Below are 17,715 nucleotides of genomic sequence, written 5' to 3' on the forward strand. Positions count from 1 at the left end.
TTAGCGTAATTTTACGTCGTTCCGTTAATTTACGCTACCTAACACTCTATTAGTTAATTAATTAGCGTAGTTTGACGTCTTTTTGAAAAATAAATTAGAAATGCATATATACAATTACAACGCTTTACTCTCAGGTGCGATCATACCAGCACTAATGCACCGGATCCCATCAGAACTCCGCAGTTAAGCGTGCTTGGGCGAGAGTAGTACTAGGATGGGTGACCTCCTGGGAAGTCCTTGTGTTGCACCTCTTTTTGCCAAAATTTCGTGTTCTTTTTGTTAATTAGCGTAATTTTACGTCGTTCCGTTAATTTACGCTACCTAACACTCTATTAGTTAATTAATTAGCGTAGTTTGACGTCTTTTTTGAAAAATAAATTAGAAATGCATATATACAATTACAACGCTTTACTCTCAGGTGCGATCATACCAGCACTAATGCACCGGATCCCATCAGAACTCCGCAGTTAAGCGTGCTTGGGCGAGAGTAGTACTAGGATGGGTGACCTCCTGGGAAGTCCTTGTGTTGCACCTCTTTTTGCCAAAATTTCGTGTTCTTTTTGTTAATTAGCGTAATTTTACGTCGTTTTTGAAAAATAAACTTCGATTGTATTTCATTTTTTCCGTTAATTTACGCTACCTAACACTCTATTAGTTAATTAATTAGCGTAGTTTGACGTCTTTTTTGAAAAATAAATTAGAAATGCATATATACAATTACAACGCTTTACTCTCAGGTGCGATCATACCAGCACTAATGCACCGGATCCCATCAGAACTCCGCAGTTAAGCGTGCTTGGGCGAGAGTAGTACTAGGATGGGTGACCTCCTGGGAAGTCCTTGTGTTGCACCTCTTTTTGCCAAAATTTCGTGTTCTTTTTGTTAATTAGCGTAATTTTACGTCGTTCCGTTAATTTACGCTACCTAACACTCTATTAGTTAATTAATTAGCGTAGTTTGACGTCTTTTTTGAAAAATAAATTAGAAATGCATATATACAATTACAACGCTTTACTCTCAGGTGCGATCATACCAGCACTAATGCACCGGATCCCATCAGAACTCCGCAGTTAAGCGTGCTTGGGCGAGAGTAGTACTAGGATGGGTGACCTCCTGGGAAGTCCTTGTGTTGCACCTCTTTTTGCCAAAATTTCGTGTTCTTTTTGTTAATTAGCGTAATTTTACGTCGTTCCGTTAATTTACGCTACCTAACACTCTATTAGTTAATTAATTAGCGTAGTTTGACGTCTTTTTTGAAAAATAAATTAGAAATGCATATATACAATTACAACGCTTTACTCTCAGGTGCGATCATACCAGCACTAATGCACCGGATCCCATCAGAACTCCGCAGTTAAGCGTGCTTGGGCGAGAGTAGTACTAGGATGGGTGACCTCCTGGGAAGTCCTTGTGTTGCACCTCTTTTTGCCAAAATTTCGTGTTCTTTTTGTTAATTAGCGTAATTTTACGTCGTTCCGTTAATTTACGCTACCTAACACTCTATTAGTTAATTAATTAGCGTAGTTTGACGTCTTTTTTGAAAAATAAATTAGAAATGCATATATACAATTACAACGCTTTACTCTCAGGTGCGATCATACCAGCACTAATGCACCGGATCCCATCAGAACTCCGCAGTTAAGCGTGCTTGGGCGAGAGTAGTACTAGGATGGGTGACCTCCTGGGAAGTCCTTGTGTTGCACCTCTTTTTGCCAAAATTTCGTGTTCTTTTTGTTAATTAGCGTAATTTTACGTCGTTCCGTTAATTTACGCTACCTAACACTCTATTAGTTAATTAATTAGCGTAGTTTGACGTCTTTTTTGAAAAATAAATTAGAAATGCATATATACAATTACAACGCTTTACTCTCAGGTGCGATCATACCAGCACTAATGCACCGGATCCCATCAGAACTCCGCAGTTAAGCGTGCTTGGGCGAGAGTAGTACTAGGATGGGTGACCTCCTGGGAAGTCCTTGTGTTGCACCTCTTTTTGCCAAAATTTCGTGTTCTTTTTGTTAATTAGCGTAATTTTACGTCGTTTTTGAAAATAAACTTCGATTGTATTTCATTTTTTCCGTTAATTTACGCTACCTAACACTCTATTAGTTAATTAATTAGCGTAGTTTGACGTCTTTTTTGAAAAATAAATTAGAAATGCATATATACAATTACAACGCTTTACTCTCAGGTGCGATCATACCAGCACTAATGCACCGGATCCCATCAGAACTCCGCAGTTAAGCGTGCTTGGGCGAGAGTAGTACTAGGATGGGTGACCTCCTGGGAAGTCCTTGTGTTGCACCTCTTTTTGCCAAAATTTCGTGTTCTTTTTGTTAATTAGCGTAATTTTACGTCGTTCCGTTAATTTACGCTACCTAACACTCTATTAGTTAATTAATTAGCGTAGTTTGACGTCTTTTTTGAAAAATAAATTAGAAATGCATATATACAATTACAACGCTTTACTCTCAGGTGCGATCATACAGCACTAATGCACCGGATCCCATCAGAACTCCGCAGTTAAGCGTGCTTGGGCGAGAGTAGTACTAGGATGGGTGACCTCCTGGGAAGTCCTTGTGTTGCACCTCTTTTTGCCAAAATTTCGTGTTCTTTTTGTTAATTAGCGTAATTTTACGTCGTTCCGTTAATTTACGCTACCTAACACTCTATTAGTTAATTAATTAGCGTAGTTTGACGTCTTTTTTGAAAAATAAATTAGAAATGCATATATACAATTACAACGCTTTACTCTCAGGTGCGATCATACCAGCACTAATGCACCGGATCCCATCAGAACTCCGCAGTTAAGCGTGCTTGGGCGAGAGTAGTACTAGGATGGGTGACCTCCTGGGAAGTCCTTGTGTTGCACCTCTTTTTGCCAAAATTTCGTGTTCTTTTTGTTAATTAGCGTAATTTTACGTCGTTCCGTTAATTTACGCTACCTAACACTCTATTAGTTAATTAATTAGCGTAGTTTGACGTCTTTTTTGAAAAATAAATTAGAAATGCATATATACAATTACAACGCTTTACTCTCAGGTGCGATCATACCAGCACTAATGCACCGGATCCCATCAGAACTCCGCAGTTAAGCGTGCTTGGGCGAGAGTAGTACTAGGATGGGTGACCTCCTGGGAAGTCCTTGTGTTGCACCTCTTTTTGCCAAAATTTCGTGTTCTTTTTGTTAATTAGCGTAATTTTACGTCGTTCCGTTAATTTACGCTACCTAACACTCTATTAGTTAATTAATTAGCGTAGTTTGACGTCTTTTTTGAAAAATAAATTAGAAATGCATATATACAATTACAACGCTTTACTCTCAGGTGCGATCATACCAGCACTAATGCACCGGATCCCATCAGAACTCCGCAGTTAAGCGTGCTTGGGCGAGAGTAGTACTAGGATGGGTGACCTCCTGGGAAGTCCTTGTGTTGCACCTCTTTTTGCCAAAATTTCGTGTTCTTTTTGTTAATTAGCGTAATTTTACGTCGTTTTGAAAATAAACTTCGATTGTATTTCATTTTTTCCGTTAATTTACGCTACCTAACACTCTATTAGTTAATTAATTAGCGTAGTTTGACGTCTTTTTTGAAAAATAAATTAGAAATGCATATATACAATTACAACGCTTTACTCTCAGGTGCGATCATACCAGCACTAATGCACCGGATCCCATCAGAACTCCGCAGTTAAGCGTGCTTGGGCGAGAGTAGTACTAGGATGGGTGACCTCCTGGGAAGTCCTTGTGTTGCACCTCTTTTTGCCAAAATTTCGTGTTCTTTTTGTTAATTAGCGTAATTTTACGTCGTTCCGTTAATTTACGCTACCTAACACTCTATTAGTTAATTAATTAGCGTAGTTTGACGTCTTTTTTGAAAAATAAATTAGAAATGCATATATACAATTACAACGCTTTACTCTCAGGTGCGATCATACCAGCACTAATGCACCGGATCCCATCAGAACTCCGCAGTTAAGCGTGCTTGGGCGAGAGTAGTACTAGGATGGGTGACCTCCTGGGAAGTCCTTGTGTTGCACCTCTTTTTGCCAAAATTTCGTGTTCTTTTTGTTAATTAGCGTAATTTTACGTCGTTCCGTTAATTTACGCTACCTAACACTCTATTAGTTAATTAATTAGCGTAGTTTGACGTCTTTTTTGAAAAATAAATTAGAAATGCATATATACAATTACAACGCTTTACTCTCAGGTGCGATCATACCAGCACTAATGCACCGGATCCCATCAGAACTCCGCAGTTAAGCGTGCTTGGGCGAGAGTAGTACTAGGATGGGTGACCTCCTGGGAAGTCCTTGTGTTGCACCTCTTTTTGCCAAAATTTCGTGTTCTTTTTGTTAATTAGCGTAATTTTACGTCGTTCCGTTAATTTACGCTACCTAACACTCTATTAGTTAATTAATTAGCGTAGTTTGACGTCTTTTTGAAAAATAAATTAGAAATGCATATATACAATTACAACGCTTTACTCTCAGGTGCGATCATACCAGCACTAATGCACCGGATCCATCAGAACTCCGCAGTTAAGCGTGCTTGGGCGAGAGTAGTACTAGGATGGGTGACCTCCTGGGAAGTCCTTGTGTTGCACCTCTTTTTGCCAAAATTTCGTGTTCTTTTTGTTAATTAGCGTAATTTTACGTCGTTTTTGAAAATAAACTTCGATTGTATTTCATTTTTTCCGTTAATTTACGCTACCTAACACTCTATTAGTTAATTAATTAGCGTAGTTTGACGTCTTTTTTGAAAAATAAATTAGAAATGCATATATACAATTACAACGCTTTACTCTCAGGTGCGATCATACCAGCACTAATGCACCGGATCCCATCAGAACTCCGCAGTTAAGCGTGCTTGGGCGAGAGTAGTACTAGGATGGGTGACCTCCTGGGAAGTCCTTGTGTTGCACCTCTTTTTGCCAAAATTTCGTGTTCTTTTTGTTAATTAGCGTAATTTTACGTCGTTCCGTTAATTTACGCTACCTAACACTCTATTAGTTAATTAATTAGCGTAGTTTGACGTCTTTTTTGAAAAATAAATTAGAAATGCATATATACAATTACAACGCTTTACTCTCAGGTGCGATCATACCAGCACTAATGCACCGGATCCCATCAGAACTCCGCAGTTAAGCGTGCTTGGGCGAGAGTAGTACTAGGATGGGTGACCTCCTGGGAAGTCCTTGTGTTGCACCTCTTTTTGCCAAAATTTCGTGTTCTTTTTGTTAATTAGCGTAATTTTACGTCGTTCCGTTAATTTACGCTACCTAACACTCTATTAGTTAATTAATTAGCGTAGTTTGACGTCTTTTTTGAAAAATAAATTAGAAATGCATATATACAATTACAACGCTTTACTCTCAGGTGCGATCATACCAGCACTAATGCACCGGATCCATCAGAACTCCGCAGTTAAGCGTGCTTGGGCGAGAGTAGTACTAGGATGGGTGACCTCCTGGGAAGTCCTTGTGTTGCACCTCTTTTTGCCAAAATTTCGTGTTCTTTTTGTTAATTAGCGTAATTTTACGTCGTTCCGTTAATTTACGCTACCTAACACTCTATTAGTTAATTAATTAGCGTAGTTTGACGTCTTTTTTGAAAAATAAATTAGAAATGCATATATACAATTACAACGCTTTACTCTCAGGTGCGATCATACCAGCACTAATGCACCGGATCCCATCAGAACTCCGCAGTTAAGCGTGCTTGGGCGAGAGTAGTACTAGGATGGGTGACCTCCTGGGAAGTCCTTGTGTTGCACCTCTTTTTGCCAAAATTTCGTGTTCTTTTTGTTAATTAGCGTAATTTTACGTCGTTCCGTTAATTTACGCTACCTAACACTCTATTAGTTAATTAATTAGCGTAGTTTGACGTCTTTTTTGAAAAATAAATTAGAAATGCATATATACAATTACAACGCTTTACTCTCAGGTGCGATCATACCAGCACTAATGCACCGGATCCCATCAGAACTCCGCAGTTAAGCGTGCTTGGGCGAGAGTAGTACTAGGATGGGTGACCTCCTGGGAAGTCCTTGTGTTGCACCTCTTTTTGCCAAAATTTCGTGTTCTTTTTGTTAATTAGCGTAATTTTACGTCGTTTTTGAAAAATAAACTTCGATTGTATTTCATTTTTTCCGTTAATTTACGCTACCTAACACTCTATTAGTTAATTAATTAGCGTAGTTTGACGTCTTTTTTGAAAAATAAATTAGAAATGCATATATACAATTACAACGCTTTACTCTCAGGTGCGATCATACCAGCACTAATGCACCGGATCCCATCAGAACTCCGCAGTTAAGCGTGCTTGGGCGAGAGTAGTACTAGGATGGGTGACCTCCTGGGAAGTCCTTGTGTTGCACCTCTTTTTGCCAAAATTTCGTGTTCTTTTTGTTAATTAGCGTAATTTTACGTCGTTCCGTTAATTTACGCTACCTAACACTCTATTAGTTAATTAATTAGCGTAGTTTGACGTCTTTTTTGAAAAATAAATTAGAAATGCATATATACAATTACAACGCTTTACTCTCAGGTGCGATCATACCAGCACTAATGCACCGGATCCCATCAGAACTCCGCAGTTAAGCGTGCTTGGGCGAGAGTAGTACTAGGATGGGTGACCTCCTGGGAAGTCCTTGTGTTGCACCTCTTTTTGCCAAAATTTCGTGTTCTTTTTGTTAATTAGCGTAATTTTACGTCGTTCCGTTAATTTACGCTACCTAACACTCTATTAGTTAATTAATTAGCGTAGTTTGACGTCTTTTTTGAAAAATAAATTAGAAATGCATATATACAATTACAACGCTTTACTCTCAGGTGCGATCATACCAGCACTAATGCACCGGATCCCATCAGAACTCCGCAGTTAAGCGTGCTTGGGCGAGAGTAGTACTAGGATGGGTGACCTCCTGGGAAGTCCTTGTGTTGCACCTCTTTTTGCCAAAATTTCGTGTTCTTTTTGTTAATTAGCGTAATTTTACGTCGTTCCGTTAATTTACGCTACCTAACACTCTATTAGTTAATTAATTAGCGTAGTTTGACGTCTTTTTTGAAAAATAAATTAGAAATGCATATATACAATTACAACGCTTTACTCTCAGGTGCGATCATACCAGCACTAATGCACCGGATCCCATCAGAACTCCGCAGTTAAGCGTGCTTGGGCGAGAGTAGTACTAGGATGGGTGACCTCCTGGGAAGTCCTTGTGTTGCACCTCTTTTTGCCAAAATTTCGTGTTCTTTTTGTTAATTAGCGTAATTTTACGTCGTTTTTGAAAAATAAACTTCGATTGTATTTCATTTTTTCCGTTAATTTACGCTACCTAACACTCTATTAGTTAATTAATTAGCGTAGTTTGACGTCTTTTTTGAAAAATAAATTAGAAATGCATATATACAATTACAACGCTTTACTCTCAGGTGCGATCATACCAGCACTAATGCACCGGATCCCATCAGAACTCCGCAGTTAAGCGTGCTTGGGCGAGAGTAGTACTAGGATGGGTGACCTCCTGGGAAGTCCTTGTGTTGCACCTCTTTTTGCCAAAATTTCTTGTTCTTTTTGTTAATTAGCGTAATTTTACGTCGTTTTTGAAAAATAAACTTCAATTGTATTTCATTTTTTCCGTTAATTTACGCTACCTAACACTCTATTAGTTAATTAATTAGCGTAGTTTGACGTCTTTTTTGAAAAATAAATTAGAAATGCATATATACAATTACAACGCTTTACTCTCAGGTGCGATCATACCAGCACTAATGCACCGGATCCCATCAGAACTCCGCAGTTAAGCGTGCTTGGGCGAGAGTAGTACTAGGATGGGTGACCTCCTGGGAAGTCCTTGTGTTGCACCTCTTTTTGCCAAAATTTCGTGTTCTTTTTGTTAATTAGCGTAATTTTACGTCGTTCCGTTAATTTACGCTACCTAACACTCTATTAGTTAATTAATTAGCGTAGTTTGACGTCTTTTTTGAAAAATAAATTAGAAATGCATATATACAATTACAACGCTTTACTCTCAGGTGCGATCATACCAGCACTAATGCACCGGATCCCATCAGAACTCCGCAGTTAAGCGTGCTTGGGCGAGAGTAGTACTAGGATGGGTGACCTCCTGGGAAGTCCTTGTGTTGCACCTCTTTTTGCCAAAATTTCGTGTTCTTTTTGTTAATTAGCGTAATTTTACGTCGTTCCGTTAATTTACGCTACCTAACACTCTATTAGTTAATTAATTAGCGTAGTTTGACGTCTTTTTTGAAAAATAAATTAGAAATGCATATATACAATTACAACGCTTTACTCTCAGGTGCGATCATACCAGCACTAATGCACCGGATCCCATCAGAACTCCGCAGTTAAGCGTGCTTGGGCGAGAGTAGTACTAGGATGGGTGACCTCCTGGGAAGTCCTTGTGTTGCACCTCTTTTTGCCAAAATTTCGTGTTCTTTTTGTTAATTAGCGTAATTTTACGTCGTTTTTGAAAATAAACTTCGATTGTATTTCATTTTTTCCGTTAATTTACGCTACCTAACACTCTATTAGTTAATTAATTAGCGTAGTTTGACGTCTTTTTTGAAAAATAAATTAGAAATGCATATATACAATTACAACGCTTTACTCTCAGGTGCGATCATACCAGCACTAATGCACCGGATCCCATCAGAACTCCGCAGTTAAGCGTGCTTGGGCGAGAGTAGTACTAGGATGGGTGACCTCCTGGGAAGTCCTTGTGTTGCACCTCTTTTTGCCAAAATTTCGTGTTCTTTTTGTTAATTAGCGTAATTTTACGTCGTTTTTGAAAATAAACTTCGATTGTATTTCATTTTTTCCGTTAATTTACGCTACCTAACACTCTATTAGTTAATTAATTAGCGTAGTTTGACGTCTTTTTTGAAAAATAAATTAGAAATGCATATATACAATTACAACGCTTTACTCTCAGGTGCGATCATACCAGCACTAATGCACCGGATCCCATCAGAACTCCGCAGTTAAGCGTGCTTGGGCGAGAGTAGTACTAGGATGGGTGACCTCCTGGGAAGTCCTTGTGTTGCACCTCTTTTTGCCAAAATTTCGTGTTCTTTTTGTTAATTAGCGTAATTTTACGTCGTTCCGTTAATTTACGCTACCTAACACTCTATTAGTTAATTAATTAGCGTAGTTTGACGTCTTTTTTGAAAAATAAATTAGAAATGCATATATACAATTACAACGCTTTACTCTCAGGTGCGATCATACCAGCACTAATGCACCGGATCCCATCAGAACTCCGCAGTTAAGCGTGCTTGGGCGAGAGTAGTACTAGGATGGGTGACCTCCTGGGAAGTCCTTGTGTTGCACCTCTTTTTGCCAAAATTTCGTGTTCTTTTTGTTAATTAGCGTAATTTTACGTCGTTCCGTTAATTTACGCTACCTAACACTCTATTAGTTAATTAATTAGCGTAGTTTGACGTCTTTTTTGAAAAATAAATTAGAAATGCATATATACAATTACAACGCTTTACTCTCAGGTGCGATCATACCAGCACTAATGCACCGGATCCCATCAGAACTCCGCAGTTAAGCGTGCTTGGGCGAGAGTAGTACTAGGATGGGTGACCTCTTGTGTTGCACCTCTTTTTGCCAAAATTTCGTGTTCTTTTTGTTAATTAGCGTAATTTTACGTCGTTCCGTTAATTTACGCTACCTAACACTCTATTAGTTAATTAATTAGCGTAGTTTGACGTCTTTTTTGAAAAATAAATTAGAAATGCATATATACAATTACAACGCTTTACTCTCAGGTGCGATCATACCAGCACTAATGCACCGGATCCCATCAGAACTCCGCAGTTAAGCGTGCTTGGGCGAGAGTAGTACTAGGATGGGTGACCTCCTGGGAAGTCCTTGTGTTGCACCTCTTTTTGCCAAAATTTCGTGTTCTTTTTGTTAATTAGCGTAATTTTACGTCGTTCCGTTAATTTACGCTACCTAACACTCTATTAGTTAATTAATTAGCGTAGTTTGACGTCTTTTTTGAAAAATAAATTAGAAATGCATATATACAATTACAACGCTTTACTCTCAGGTGCGATCATACCAGCACTAATGCACCGGATCCCATCAGAACTCCGCAGTTAAGCGTGCTTGGGCGAGAGTAGTACTAGGATGGGTGACCTCCTGGGAAGTCCTTGTGTTGCACCTCTTTTTGCCAAAATTTCGTGTTCTTTTTGTTAATTAGCGTAATTTTACGTCGTTCCGTTAATTTACGCTACCTAACACTCTATTAGTTAATTAATTAGCGTAGTTTGACGTCTTTTTTGAAAAATAAATTAGAAATGCATATATACAATTACAACGCTTTACTCTCAGGTGCGATCATACCAGCACTAATGCACCGGATCCCATCAGAACTCCGCAGTTAAGCGTGCTTGGGCGAGAGTAGTACTAGGATGGGTGACCTCCTGGGAAGTCCTTGTGTTGCACCTCTTTTTGCCAAAATTTCGTGTTCTTTTTGTTAATTAGCGTAATTTTACGTCGTTCCGTTAATTTACGCTACCTAACACTCTATTAGTTAATTAATTAGCGTAGTTTGACGTCTTTTTTGAAAAATAAATTAGAAATGCATATATACAATTACAACGCTTTACTCTCAGGTGCGATCATACCAGCACTAATGCACCGGATCCCATCAGAACTCCGCAGTTAAGCGTGCTTGGGCGAGAGTAGTACTAGGATGGGTGACCTCCTGGGAAGTCCTTGTGTTGCACCTCTTTTTGCCAAAATTTCGTGTTCTTTTTGTTAATTAGCGTAATTTTACGTCGTTCCGTTAATTTACGCTACCTAACACTCTATTAGTTAATTAATTAGCGTAGTTTGACGTCTTTTTTGAAAAATAAATTAGAAATGCATATATACAATTACAACGCTTTACTCTCAGGTGCGATCATACCAGCACTAATGCACCGGATCCCATCAGAACTCCGCAGTTAAGCGTGCTTGGGCGAGAGTAGTACTAGGATGGGTGACCTCCTGGGAAGTCCTTGTGTTGCACCTCTTTTTGCCAAAATTTCGTGTTCTTTTTGTTAATTAGCGTAATTTTACGTCGTTCCGTTAATTTACGCTACCTAACACTCTATTAGTTAATTAATTAGCGTAGTTTGACGTCTTTTTTGAAAAATAAATTAGAAATGCATATATACAATTACAACGCTTTACTCTCAGGTGCGATCATACCAGCACTAATGCACCGGATCCCATCAGAACTCCGCAGTTAAGCGTGCTTGGGCGAGAGTAGTACTAGGATGGGTGACCTCCTGGGAAGTCCTTGTGTTGCACCTCTTTTTGCCAAAATTTCGTGTTCTTTTTGTTAATTAGCGTAATTTTACGTCGTTCCGTTAATTTACGCTACCTAACACTCTATTAGTTAATTAATTAGCGTAGTTTGACGTCTTTTTTGAAAAATAAATTAGAAATGCATATATACAATTACAACGCTTTACTCTCAGGTGCGATCATACCAGCACTAATGCACCGGATCCCATCAGAACTCCGCAGTTAAGCGTGCTTGGGCGAGAGTAGTACTAGGATGGGTGACCTCCTGGGAAGTCCTTGTGTTGCACCTCTTTTTGCCAAAATTTCGTGTTCTTTTTGTTAATTAGCGTAATTTTACGTCGTTCCGTTAATTTACGCTACCTAACACTCTATTAGTTAATTAATTAGCGTAGTTTGACGTCTTTTTTGAAAAATAAATTAGAAATGCATATATACAATTACAACGCTTTACTCTCAGGTGCGATCATACCAGCACTAATGCACCGGATCCCATCAGAACTCCGCAGTTAAGCGTGCTTGGGCGAGAGTAGTACTAGGATGGGTGACCTCCTGGGAAGTCCTTGTGTTGCACCTCTTTTTGCCAAAATTTCGTGTTCTTTTTGTTAATTAGCGTAATTTTACGTCGTTCCGTTAATTTACGCTACCTAACACTCTATTAGTTAATTAATTAGCGTAGTTTGACGTCTTTTTTGAAAAATAAATTAGAAATGCATATATACAATTACAACGCTTTACTCTCAGGTGCGATCATACCAGCACTAATGCACCGGATCCCATCAGAACTCCGCAGTTAAGCGTGCTTGGGCGAGAGTAGTACTAGGATGGGTGACCTCTTGTGTTGCACCTCTTTTTGCCAAAATTTCGTGTTCTTTTGTTAATTAGCGTAATTTTACGTCGTTCCGTTAATTTACGCTACCTAACACTCTATTAGTTAATTAATTAGCGTAGTTTGACGTCTTTTTTGAAAAATAAATTAGAAATGCATATATACAATTACAACGCTTTACTCTCAGGTGCGATCATACCAGCACTAATGCACCGGATCCCATCAGAACTCCGCAGTTAAGCGTGCTTGGGCGAGAGTAGTACTAGGATGGGTGACCTCCTGGGAAGTCCTTGTGTTGCACCTCTTTTTGCCAAAATTTCGTGTTCTTTTTGTTAATTAGCGTAATTTTACGTCGTTCCGTTAATTTACGCTACCTAACACTCTATTAGTTAATTAATTAGCGTAGTTTGACGTCTTTTTTGAAAAATAAATTAGAAATGCATATATACAATTACAACGCTTTACTCTCAGGTGCGATCATACCAGCACTAATGCACCGGATCCCATCAGAACTCCGCAGTTAAGCGTGCTTGGGCGAGAGTAGTACTAGGATGGGTGACCTCCTGGGAAGTCCTTGTGTTGCACCTCTTTTTGCCAAAATTTCGTGTTCTTTTTGTTAATTAGCGTAATTTTACGTCGTTCCGTTAATTTACGCTACCTAACACTCTATTAGTTAATTAATTAGCGTAGTTTGACGTCTTTTTTGAAAAATAAATTAGAAATGCATATATACAATTACAACGCTTTACTCTCAGGTGCGATCATACCAGCACTAATGCACCGGATCCCATCAGAACTCCGCAGTTAAGCGTGCTTGGGCGAGAGTAGTACTAGGATGGGTGACCTCCTGGGAAGTCCTTGTGTTGCACCTCTTTTTGCCAAAATTTCGTGTTCTTTTTGTTAATTAGCGTAATTTTACGTCGTTCCGTTAATTTACGCTACCTAACACTCTATTAGTTAATTAATTAGCGTAGTTTGACGTCTTTTTTGAAAAATAAATTAGAAATGCATATATACAATTACAACGCTTTACTCTCAGGTGCGATCATACCAGCACTAATGCACCGGATCCCATCAGAACTCCGCAGTTAAGCGTGCTTGGGCGAGAGTAGTACTAGGATGGGTGACCTCCTGGGAAGTCCTTGTGTTGCACCTCTTTTTGCCAAAATTTCGTGTTCTTTTTGTTAATTAGCGTAATTTTACGTCGTTCCGTTAATTTACGCTACCTAACACTCTATTAGTTAATTAATTAGCGTAGTTTGACGTCTTTTTTGAAAAATAAATTAGAAATGCATATATACAATTACAACGCTTTACTCTCAGGTGCGATCATACCAGCACTAATGCACCGGATCCCATCAGAACTCCGCAGTTAAGCGTGCTTGGGCGAGAGTAGTACTAGGATGGGTGACCTCCTGGGAAGTCCTTGTGTTGCACCTCTTTTTGCCAAAATTTCGTGTTCTTTTTGTTAATTAGCGTAATTTTACGTCGTTCCGTTAATTTACGCTACCTAACACTCTATTAGTTAATTAATTAGCGTAGTTTGACGTCTTTTTGAAAAATAAATTAGAAATGCATATATACAATTACAACGCTTTACTCTCAGGTGCGATCATACCAGCACTAATGCACCGGATCCCATCAGAACTCCGCAGTTAAGCGTGCTTGGGCGAGAGTAGTACTAGGATGGGTGACCTCCTGGGAAGTCCTTGTGTTGCACCTCTTTTGCCAAAATTTCGTGTTCTTTTTGTTAATTAGCGTAATTTTACGTCGTTCCGTTAATTTACGCTACCTAACACTCTATTAGTTAATTAATTAGCGTAGTTTGACGTCTTTTTTGAAAAATAAATTAGAAATGCATATATACAATTACAACGCTTTACTCTCAGGTGCGATCATACCAGCACTAATGCACCGGATCCCATCAGAACTCCGCAGTTAAGCGTGCTTGGGCGAGAGTAGTACTAGGATGGGTGACCTCCTGGGAAGTCCTTGTGTTGCACCTCTTTTTGCCAAAATTTCGTGTTCTTTTTGTTAATTAGCGTAATTTTACGTCGTTCCGTTAATTTACGCTACCTAACACTCTATTAGTTAATTAATTAGCGTAGTTTGACGTCTTTTTTGAAAAATAAATTAGAAATGCATATATACAATTACAACGCTTTACTCTCAGGTGCGATCATACCAGCACTAATGCACCGGATCCCATCAGAACTCCGCAGTTAAGCGTGCTTGGGCGAGAGTAGTACTAGGATGGGTGACCTCCTGGGAAGTCCTTGTGTTGCACCTCTTTTTGCCAAAATTTCGTGTTCTTTTTGTTAATTAGCGTAATTTTACGTCGTTCCGTTAATTTACGCTACCTAACACTCTATTAGTTAATTAATTAGCGTAGTTTGACGTCTTTTTTGAAAAATAAATTAGAAATGCATATATACAATTACAACGCTTTACTCTCAGGTGCGATCATACCAGCACTAATGCACCGGATCCCATCAGAACTCCGCAGTTAAGCGTGCTTGGGCGAGAGTAGTACTAGGATGGGTGACCTCCTGGGAAGTCCTTGTGTTGCACCTCTTTTTGCCAAAATTTCGTGTTCTTTTTGTTAATTAGCGTAATTTTACGTCGTTCCGTTAATTTACGCTACCTAACACTCTATTAGTTAATTAATTAGCGTAGTTTGACGTCTTTTTTGAAAAATAAATTAGAAATGCATATATACAATTACAACGCTTTACTCTCAGGTGCGATCATACCAGCACTAATGCACCGGATCCCATCAGAACTCCGCAGTTAAGCGTGCTTGGGCGAGAGTAGTACTAGGATGGGTGACCTCCTGGGAAGTCCTTGTGTTGCACCTCTTTTTGCCAAAATTTCGTGTTCTTTTTGTTAATTAGCGTAATTTTACGTCGTTCCGTTAATTTACGCTACCTAACACTCTATTAGTTAATTAATTAGCGTAGTTTGACGTCTTTTTTGAAAAATAAATTAGAAATGCATATATACAATTACAACGCTTTACTCTCAGGTGCGATCATACCAGCACTAATGCACCGGATCCCATCAGAACTCCGCAGTTAAGCGTGCTTGGGCGAGAGTAGTACTAGGATGGGTGACCTCCTGGGAAGTCCTTGTGTTGCACCTCTTTTTGCCAAAATTTCGTGTTCTTTTTGTTAATTAGCGTAATTTTACGTCGTTCCGTTAATTTACGCTACCTAACACTCTATTAGTTAATTAATTAGCGTAGTTTGACGTCTTTTTTGAAAAATAAATTAGAAATGCATATATACAATTACAACGCTTTACTCTCAGGTGCGATCATACCAGCACTAATGCACCGGATCCCATCAGAACTCCGCAGTTAAGCGTGCTTGGGCGAGAGTAGTACTAGGATGGGTGACCTCCTGGGAAGTCCTTGTGTTGCACCTCTTTTTGCCAAAATTTCGTGTTCTTTTTGTTAATTAGCGTAATTTTACGTCGTTCCGTTAATTTACGCTACCTAACACTCTATTAGTTAATTAATTAGCGTAGTTTGACGTCTTTTTTGAAAAATAAATTAGAAATGCATATATACAATTACAACGCTTTACTCTCAGGTGCGATCATACCAGCACTAATGCACCGGATCCCATCAGAACTCCGCAGTTAAGCGTGCTTGGGCGAGAGTAGTACTAGGATGGGTGACCTCCTGGGAAGTCCTTGTGTTGCACCTCTTTTTGCCAAAATTTCGTGTTCTTTTTGTTAATTAGCGTAATTTTACGTCGTTTTTGAAAAATAAACTTCGATTGTATTTCATTTTTTCCGTTAATTTACGCTACCTAACACTCTATTAGTTAATTAATTAGCGTAGTTTGACGTCTTTTTTGAAAAATAAATTAGAAATGCATATATACAATTACAACGCTTTACTCTCAGGTGCGATCATACCAGCACTAATGCACCGGATCCCATCAGAACTCCGCAGTTAAGCGTGCTTGGGCGAGAGTAGTACTAGGATGGGTGACCTCCTGGGAAGTCCTTGTGTTGCACCTCTTTTTGCCAAAATTTCGTGTTCTTTTTGTTAATTAGCGTAATTTTACGTCGTTTTTGAAAAATAAACTTCGATTGTATTTCATTTTTTCCGTTAATTTACGCTACCTAACACTCTATTAGTTAATTAATTAGCGTAGTTTGACGTCTTTTTTGAAAAATAAATTAGAAATGCATATATACAATTACAACGCTTTACTCTCAGGTGCGATCATACCAGCACTAATGCACCGGATCCCATCAGAACTCCGCAGTTAAGCGTGCTTGGGCGAGAGTAGTACTAGGATGGGTGACCTCCTGGGAAGTCCTTGTGTTGCACCTCTTTTTGCCAAAATTTCGTGTTCTTTTTGTTAATTAGCGTAATTTTACGTCGTTCCGTTAATTTACGCTACCTAACACTCTATTAGTTAATTAATTAGCGTAGTTTGACGTCTTTTTTGAAAAATAAATTAGAAATGCATATATACAATTACAACGCTTTACTCTCAGGTGCGATCATACCAGCACTAATGCACCGGATCCCATCAGAACTCCGCAGTTAAGCGTGCTTGGGCGAGAGTAGTACTAGGATGGGTGACCTCCTGGGAAGTCCTTGTGTTGCACCTCTTTTTGCCAAAATTTCGTGTTCTTTTTGTTAATTAGCGTAATTTACGTCGTTCCGTTAATTTACGCTACCTAACACTCTATTAGTTAATTAATTAGCGTAGTTTGACGTCTTTTTTGAAAAATAAATTAGAAATGCATATATACAATTACAACGCTTTACTCTCAGGTGCGATCATACCAGCACTAATGCACCGGATCCCATCAGAACTCCGCAGTTAAGCGTGCTTGGGCGAGAGTAGTACTAGGATGGGTGACCTCCTGGGAAGTCCTTGTGTTGCACCTCTTTTTGCCAAAATTTCGTGTTCTTTTTGTTAATTAGCGTAATTTTACGTCGTTCCGTTAATTTACGCTACCTAACACTCTATTAGTTAATTAATTAGCGTAGTTTGACGTCTTTTTTGAAAAATAAATTAGAAATGCATATATACAATTACAACGCTTTACTCTCAGGTGCGATCATACCAGCACTAATGCACCGGATCCCATCAGAACTCCGCAGTTAAGCGTGCTTGGGCGAGAGTAGTACTAGGATGGGTGACCTCCTGGGAAGTCCTTGTGTTGCACCTCTTTTTGCCAAAATTTCGTGTTCTTTTTGTTAATTAGCGTAATTTTACGTCGTTTTTGAAAAATAAACTTCGATTGTATTTCATTTTTTCCGTTAATTTACGCTACCTAACACTCTATTAGTTAATTAATTAGCGTAGTTTGACGTCTTTTTTGAAAAATAAATTAGAAATGCATATATACAATTACAACGCTTTACTCTCAGGTGCGATCATACCAGCACTAATGCACCGGATCCCATCAGAACTCCGCAGTTAAGCGTGCTTGGGCGAGAGTAGTACTAGGATGGGTGACCTCCTGGGAAGTCCTTGTGTTGCACCTCTTTTTGCCAAAATTTCGTGTTCTTTTTGTTAATTAGCGTA

General features: G+C 38.9%; 59 non-coding genes and 2 pseudogenes across 59 annotated transcripts; all 61 read left to right on the plus strand.

Annotated features, from left to right (window-relative positions):
- Positions 1 to 132: 132 nt before the first annotated feature.
- LOC120578439 (5S ribosomal RNA) lies at positions 133 to 251 on the plus strand. Its single transcript, XR_005644254.1, has one exon. It is a non-coding gene; the product is annotated as a 5S ribosomal RNA (ribosomal RNA).
- A 165-nt stretch (positions 252 to 416) lies between these two features.
- LOC120578440 (5S ribosomal RNA) lies at positions 417 to 535 on the plus strand. Its single transcript, XR_005644255.1, has one exon. It is a non-coding gene; the product is annotated as a 5S ribosomal RNA (ribosomal RNA).
- A 200-nt stretch (positions 536 to 735) lies between these two features.
- Positions 736 to 854, plus strand: LOC120578441 (5S ribosomal RNA). The gene has a single exon (XR_005644256.1). It is a non-coding gene; the product is annotated as a 5S ribosomal RNA (ribosomal RNA).
- A 165-nt stretch (positions 855 to 1,019) lies between these two features.
- On the plus strand, positions 1,020 to 1,138 carry LOC120578442 (5S ribosomal RNA). Its single transcript, XR_005644257.1, has one exon. It is a non-coding gene; the product is annotated as a 5S ribosomal RNA (ribosomal RNA).
- Positions 1,139 to 1,303: 165 nt separating this feature from the next.
- Positions 1,304 to 1,422, plus strand: LOC120578443 (5S ribosomal RNA). The gene has a single exon (XR_005644258.1). It is a non-coding gene; the product is annotated as a 5S ribosomal RNA (ribosomal RNA).
- A 165-nt stretch (positions 1,423 to 1,587) lies between these two features.
- On the plus strand, positions 1,588 to 1,706 carry LOC120578444 (5S ribosomal RNA). Its single transcript, XR_005644259.1, has one exon. It is a non-coding gene; the product is annotated as a 5S ribosomal RNA (ribosomal RNA).
- Positions 1,707 to 1,871: 165 nt separating this feature from the next.
- On the plus strand, positions 1,872 to 1,990 carry LOC120578445 (5S ribosomal RNA). The gene has a single exon (XR_005644260.1). It is a non-coding gene; the product is annotated as a 5S ribosomal RNA (ribosomal RNA).
- A 199-nt stretch (positions 1,991 to 2,189) lies between these two features.
- LOC120578446 (5S ribosomal RNA) lies at positions 2,190 to 2,308 on the plus strand. The gene has a single exon (XR_005644261.1). It is a non-coding gene; the product is annotated as a 5S ribosomal RNA (ribosomal RNA).
- Positions 2,309 to 2,473: 165 nt separating this feature from the next.
- Positions 2,474 to 2,591, plus strand: LOC120578706 (5S ribosomal RNA). Its single transcript, XR_005644520.1, has one exon. It is a non-coding gene; the product is annotated as a 5S ribosomal RNA (ribosomal RNA).
- A 165-nt stretch (positions 2,592 to 2,756) lies between these two features.
- On the plus strand, positions 2,757 to 2,875 carry LOC120578447 (5S ribosomal RNA). Its single transcript, XR_005644262.1, has one exon. It is a non-coding gene; the product is annotated as a 5S ribosomal RNA (ribosomal RNA).
- Positions 2,876 to 3,040: 165 nt separating this feature from the next.
- Positions 3,041 to 3,159, plus strand: LOC120578448 (5S ribosomal RNA). Its single transcript, XR_005644263.1, has one exon. It is a non-coding gene; the product is annotated as a 5S ribosomal RNA (ribosomal RNA).
- Positions 3,160 to 3,324: 165 nt separating this feature from the next.
- LOC120578450 (5S ribosomal RNA) lies at positions 3,325 to 3,443 on the plus strand. The gene has a single exon (XR_005644265.1). It is a non-coding gene; the product is annotated as a 5S ribosomal RNA (ribosomal RNA).
- Positions 3,444 to 3,641: 198 nt separating this feature from the next.
- LOC120578451 (5S ribosomal RNA) lies at positions 3,642 to 3,760 on the plus strand. Its single transcript, XR_005644266.1, has one exon. It is a non-coding gene; the product is annotated as a 5S ribosomal RNA (ribosomal RNA).
- A 165-nt stretch (positions 3,761 to 3,925) lies between these two features.
- Positions 3,926 to 4,044, plus strand: LOC120578452 (5S ribosomal RNA). Its single transcript, XR_005644267.1, has one exon. It is a non-coding gene; the product is annotated as a 5S ribosomal RNA (ribosomal RNA).
- Positions 4,045 to 4,209: 165 nt separating this feature from the next.
- LOC120578453 (5S ribosomal RNA) lies at positions 4,210 to 4,328 on the plus strand. Its single transcript, XR_005644268.1, has one exon. It is a non-coding gene; the product is annotated as a 5S ribosomal RNA (ribosomal RNA).
- Positions 4,329 to 4,492: 164 nt separating this feature from the next.
- Positions 4,493 to 4,610, plus strand: LOC120578687 (5S ribosomal RNA). The gene has a single exon (XR_005644501.1). It is a non-coding gene; the product is annotated as a 5S ribosomal RNA (ribosomal RNA).
- Positions 4,611 to 4,809: 199 nt separating this feature from the next.
- Positions 4,810 to 4,928, plus strand: LOC120578454 (5S ribosomal RNA). The gene has a single exon (XR_005644269.1). It is a non-coding gene; the product is annotated as a 5S ribosomal RNA (ribosomal RNA).
- A 165-nt stretch (positions 4,929 to 5,093) lies between these two features.
- Positions 5,094 to 5,212, plus strand: LOC120578455 (5S ribosomal RNA). The gene has a single exon (XR_005644270.1). It is a non-coding gene; the product is annotated as a 5S ribosomal RNA (ribosomal RNA).
- A 165-nt stretch (positions 5,213 to 5,377) lies between these two features.
- On the plus strand, positions 5,378 to 5,495 carry LOC120578688 (5S ribosomal RNA). The gene has a single exon (XR_005644502.1). It is a non-coding gene; the product is annotated as a 5S ribosomal RNA (ribosomal RNA).
- A 165-nt stretch (positions 5,496 to 5,660) lies between these two features.
- LOC120578456 (5S ribosomal RNA) lies at positions 5,661 to 5,779 on the plus strand. The gene has a single exon (XR_005644271.1). It is a non-coding gene; the product is annotated as a 5S ribosomal RNA (ribosomal RNA).
- Positions 5,780 to 5,944: 165 nt separating this feature from the next.
- On the plus strand, positions 5,945 to 6,063 carry LOC120578457 (5S ribosomal RNA). Its single transcript, XR_005644272.1, has one exon. It is a non-coding gene; the product is annotated as a 5S ribosomal RNA (ribosomal RNA).
- Positions 6,064 to 6,263: 200 nt separating this feature from the next.
- Positions 6,264 to 6,382, plus strand: LOC120578458 (5S ribosomal RNA). Its single transcript, XR_005644273.1, has one exon. It is a non-coding gene; the product is annotated as a 5S ribosomal RNA (ribosomal RNA).
- Positions 6,383 to 6,547: 165 nt separating this feature from the next.
- On the plus strand, positions 6,548 to 6,666 carry LOC120578459 (5S ribosomal RNA). The gene has a single exon (XR_005644274.1). It is a non-coding gene; the product is annotated as a 5S ribosomal RNA (ribosomal RNA).
- Positions 6,667 to 6,831: 165 nt separating this feature from the next.
- LOC120578461 (5S ribosomal RNA) lies at positions 6,832 to 6,950 on the plus strand. The gene has a single exon (XR_005644276.1). It is a non-coding gene; the product is annotated as a 5S ribosomal RNA (ribosomal RNA).
- Positions 6,951 to 7,115: 165 nt separating this feature from the next.
- On the plus strand, positions 7,116 to 7,234 carry LOC120578462 (5S ribosomal RNA). Its single transcript, XR_005644277.1, has one exon. It is a non-coding gene; the product is annotated as a 5S ribosomal RNA (ribosomal RNA).
- Positions 7,235 to 7,434: 200 nt separating this feature from the next.
- LOC120578463 (5S ribosomal RNA) lies at positions 7,435 to 7,553 on the plus strand. The gene has a single exon (XR_005644278.1). It is a non-coding gene; the product is annotated as a 5S ribosomal RNA (ribosomal RNA).
- Positions 7,554 to 7,753: 200 nt separating this feature from the next.
- On the plus strand, positions 7,754 to 7,872 carry LOC120578464 (5S ribosomal RNA). Its single transcript, XR_005644279.1, has one exon. It is a non-coding gene; the product is annotated as a 5S ribosomal RNA (ribosomal RNA).
- A 165-nt stretch (positions 7,873 to 8,037) lies between these two features.
- Positions 8,038 to 8,156, plus strand: LOC120578465 (5S ribosomal RNA). Its single transcript, XR_005644280.1, has one exon. It is a non-coding gene; the product is annotated as a 5S ribosomal RNA (ribosomal RNA).
- A 165-nt stretch (positions 8,157 to 8,321) lies between these two features.
- On the plus strand, positions 8,322 to 8,440 carry LOC120578466 (5S ribosomal RNA). Its single transcript, XR_005644281.1, has one exon. It is a non-coding gene; the product is annotated as a 5S ribosomal RNA (ribosomal RNA).
- A 199-nt stretch (positions 8,441 to 8,639) lies between these two features.
- Positions 8,640 to 8,758, plus strand: LOC120578467 (5S ribosomal RNA). Its single transcript, XR_005644282.1, has one exon. It is a non-coding gene; the product is annotated as a 5S ribosomal RNA (ribosomal RNA).
- A 199-nt stretch (positions 8,759 to 8,957) lies between these two features.
- On the plus strand, positions 8,958 to 9,076 carry LOC120578468 (5S ribosomal RNA). Its single transcript, XR_005644283.1, has one exon. It is a non-coding gene; the product is annotated as a 5S ribosomal RNA (ribosomal RNA).
- A 165-nt stretch (positions 9,077 to 9,241) lies between these two features.
- LOC120578469 (5S ribosomal RNA) lies at positions 9,242 to 9,360 on the plus strand. Its single transcript, XR_005644284.1, has one exon. It is a non-coding gene; the product is annotated as a 5S ribosomal RNA (ribosomal RNA).
- A 165-nt stretch (positions 9,361 to 9,525) lies between these two features.
- Positions 9,526 to 9,633, plus strand: LOC120578729 (uncharacterized; annotated as a pseudogene).
- A 165-nt stretch (positions 9,634 to 9,798) lies between these two features.
- On the plus strand, positions 9,799 to 9,917 carry LOC120578470 (5S ribosomal RNA). The gene has a single exon (XR_005644285.1). It is a non-coding gene; the product is annotated as a 5S ribosomal RNA (ribosomal RNA).
- A 165-nt stretch (positions 9,918 to 10,082) lies between these two features.
- Positions 10,083 to 10,201, plus strand: LOC120578472 (5S ribosomal RNA). Its single transcript, XR_005644287.1, has one exon. It is a non-coding gene; the product is annotated as a 5S ribosomal RNA (ribosomal RNA).
- Positions 10,202 to 10,366: 165 nt separating this feature from the next.
- On the plus strand, positions 10,367 to 10,485 carry LOC120578473 (5S ribosomal RNA). Its single transcript, XR_005644288.1, has one exon. It is a non-coding gene; the product is annotated as a 5S ribosomal RNA (ribosomal RNA).
- A 165-nt stretch (positions 10,486 to 10,650) lies between these two features.
- On the plus strand, positions 10,651 to 10,769 carry LOC120578474 (5S ribosomal RNA). Its single transcript, XR_005644289.1, has one exon. It is a non-coding gene; the product is annotated as a 5S ribosomal RNA (ribosomal RNA).
- A 165-nt stretch (positions 10,770 to 10,934) lies between these two features.
- Positions 10,935 to 11,053, plus strand: LOC120578475 (5S ribosomal RNA). The gene has a single exon (XR_005644290.1). It is a non-coding gene; the product is annotated as a 5S ribosomal RNA (ribosomal RNA).
- A 165-nt stretch (positions 11,054 to 11,218) lies between these two features.
- On the plus strand, positions 11,219 to 11,337 carry LOC120578476 (5S ribosomal RNA). Its single transcript, XR_005644291.1, has one exon. It is a non-coding gene; the product is annotated as a 5S ribosomal RNA (ribosomal RNA).
- A 165-nt stretch (positions 11,338 to 11,502) lies between these two features.
- LOC120578477 (5S ribosomal RNA) lies at positions 11,503 to 11,621 on the plus strand. Its single transcript, XR_005644292.1, has one exon. It is a non-coding gene; the product is annotated as a 5S ribosomal RNA (ribosomal RNA).
- A 165-nt stretch (positions 11,622 to 11,786) lies between these two features.
- On the plus strand, positions 11,787 to 11,905 carry LOC120578478 (5S ribosomal RNA). The gene has a single exon (XR_005644293.1). It is a non-coding gene; the product is annotated as a 5S ribosomal RNA (ribosomal RNA).
- Positions 11,906 to 12,070: 165 nt separating this feature from the next.
- Positions 12,071 to 12,178, plus strand: LOC120578730 (uncharacterized; annotated as a pseudogene).
- Positions 12,179 to 12,342: 164 nt separating this feature from the next.
- LOC120578479 (5S ribosomal RNA) lies at positions 12,343 to 12,461 on the plus strand. The gene has a single exon (XR_005644294.1). It is a non-coding gene; the product is annotated as a 5S ribosomal RNA (ribosomal RNA).
- Positions 12,462 to 12,626: 165 nt separating this feature from the next.
- Positions 12,627 to 12,745, plus strand: LOC120578480 (5S ribosomal RNA). The gene has a single exon (XR_005644295.1). It is a non-coding gene; the product is annotated as a 5S ribosomal RNA (ribosomal RNA).
- A 165-nt stretch (positions 12,746 to 12,910) lies between these two features.
- On the plus strand, positions 12,911 to 13,029 carry LOC120578481 (5S ribosomal RNA). Its single transcript, XR_005644296.1, has one exon. It is a non-coding gene; the product is annotated as a 5S ribosomal RNA (ribosomal RNA).
- A 165-nt stretch (positions 13,030 to 13,194) lies between these two features.
- LOC120578483 (5S ribosomal RNA) lies at positions 13,195 to 13,313 on the plus strand. The gene has a single exon (XR_005644298.1). It is a non-coding gene; the product is annotated as a 5S ribosomal RNA (ribosomal RNA).
- A 165-nt stretch (positions 13,314 to 13,478) lies between these two features.
- Positions 13,479 to 13,597, plus strand: LOC120578484 (5S ribosomal RNA). The gene has a single exon (XR_005644299.1). It is a non-coding gene; the product is annotated as a 5S ribosomal RNA (ribosomal RNA).
- A 164-nt stretch (positions 13,598 to 13,761) lies between these two features.
- Positions 13,762 to 13,880, plus strand: LOC120578485 (5S ribosomal RNA). Its single transcript, XR_005644300.1, has one exon. It is a non-coding gene; the product is annotated as a 5S ribosomal RNA (ribosomal RNA).
- A 164-nt stretch (positions 13,881 to 14,044) lies between these two features.
- Positions 14,045 to 14,163, plus strand: LOC120578486 (5S ribosomal RNA). The gene has a single exon (XR_005644301.1). It is a non-coding gene; the product is annotated as a 5S ribosomal RNA (ribosomal RNA).
- A 165-nt stretch (positions 14,164 to 14,328) lies between these two features.
- LOC120578487 (5S ribosomal RNA) lies at positions 14,329 to 14,447 on the plus strand. The gene has a single exon (XR_005644302.1). It is a non-coding gene; the product is annotated as a 5S ribosomal RNA (ribosomal RNA).
- Positions 14,448 to 14,612: 165 nt separating this feature from the next.
- Positions 14,613 to 14,731, plus strand: LOC120578489 (5S ribosomal RNA). The gene has a single exon (XR_005644304.1). It is a non-coding gene; the product is annotated as a 5S ribosomal RNA (ribosomal RNA).
- Positions 14,732 to 14,896: 165 nt separating this feature from the next.
- On the plus strand, positions 14,897 to 15,015 carry LOC120578490 (5S ribosomal RNA). Its single transcript, XR_005644305.1, has one exon. It is a non-coding gene; the product is annotated as a 5S ribosomal RNA (ribosomal RNA).
- Positions 15,016 to 15,180: 165 nt separating this feature from the next.
- On the plus strand, positions 15,181 to 15,299 carry LOC120578491 (5S ribosomal RNA). Its single transcript, XR_005644306.1, has one exon. It is a non-coding gene; the product is annotated as a 5S ribosomal RNA (ribosomal RNA).
- Positions 15,300 to 15,464: 165 nt separating this feature from the next.
- Positions 15,465 to 15,583, plus strand: LOC120578492 (5S ribosomal RNA). The gene has a single exon (XR_005644307.1). It is a non-coding gene; the product is annotated as a 5S ribosomal RNA (ribosomal RNA).
- Positions 15,584 to 15,748: 165 nt separating this feature from the next.
- On the plus strand, positions 15,749 to 15,867 carry LOC120578493 (5S ribosomal RNA). The gene has a single exon (XR_005644308.1). It is a non-coding gene; the product is annotated as a 5S ribosomal RNA (ribosomal RNA).
- Positions 15,868 to 16,067: 200 nt separating this feature from the next.
- LOC120578495 (5S ribosomal RNA) lies at positions 16,068 to 16,186 on the plus strand. The gene has a single exon (XR_005644310.1). It is a non-coding gene; the product is annotated as a 5S ribosomal RNA (ribosomal RNA).
- A 200-nt stretch (positions 16,187 to 16,386) lies between these two features.
- Positions 16,387 to 16,505, plus strand: LOC120578496 (5S ribosomal RNA). The gene has a single exon (XR_005644311.1). It is a non-coding gene; the product is annotated as a 5S ribosomal RNA (ribosomal RNA).
- Positions 16,506 to 16,670: 165 nt separating this feature from the next.
- Positions 16,671 to 16,789, plus strand: LOC120578497 (5S ribosomal RNA). The gene has a single exon (XR_005644312.1). It is a non-coding gene; the product is annotated as a 5S ribosomal RNA (ribosomal RNA).
- Positions 16,790 to 16,953: 164 nt separating this feature from the next.
- On the plus strand, positions 16,954 to 17,072 carry LOC120578498 (5S ribosomal RNA). The gene has a single exon (XR_005644313.1). It is a non-coding gene; the product is annotated as a 5S ribosomal RNA (ribosomal RNA).
- Positions 17,073 to 17,237: 165 nt separating this feature from the next.
- On the plus strand, positions 17,238 to 17,356 carry LOC120578499 (5S ribosomal RNA). Its single transcript, XR_005644314.1, has one exon. It is a non-coding gene; the product is annotated as a 5S ribosomal RNA (ribosomal RNA).
- Positions 17,357 to 17,556: 200 nt separating this feature from the next.
- Positions 17,557 to 17,675, plus strand: LOC120578500 (5S ribosomal RNA). The gene has a single exon (XR_005644315.1). It is a non-coding gene; the product is annotated as a 5S ribosomal RNA (ribosomal RNA).
- The last annotated feature ends 40 nt before the right edge of the window (positions 17,676 to 17,715 follow it).

Source organism: Medicago truncatula, chromosome 2 (genome assembly GCF_003473485.1).
Source record: "Medicago truncatula cultivar Jemalong A17 chromosome 2, MtrunA17r5.0-ANR, whole genome shotgun sequence".
In the NCBI taxonomy this organism is placed as follows: Eukaryota; Viridiplantae; Streptophyta; class Magnoliopsida; order Fabales; family Fabaceae; genus Medicago; species Medicago truncatula.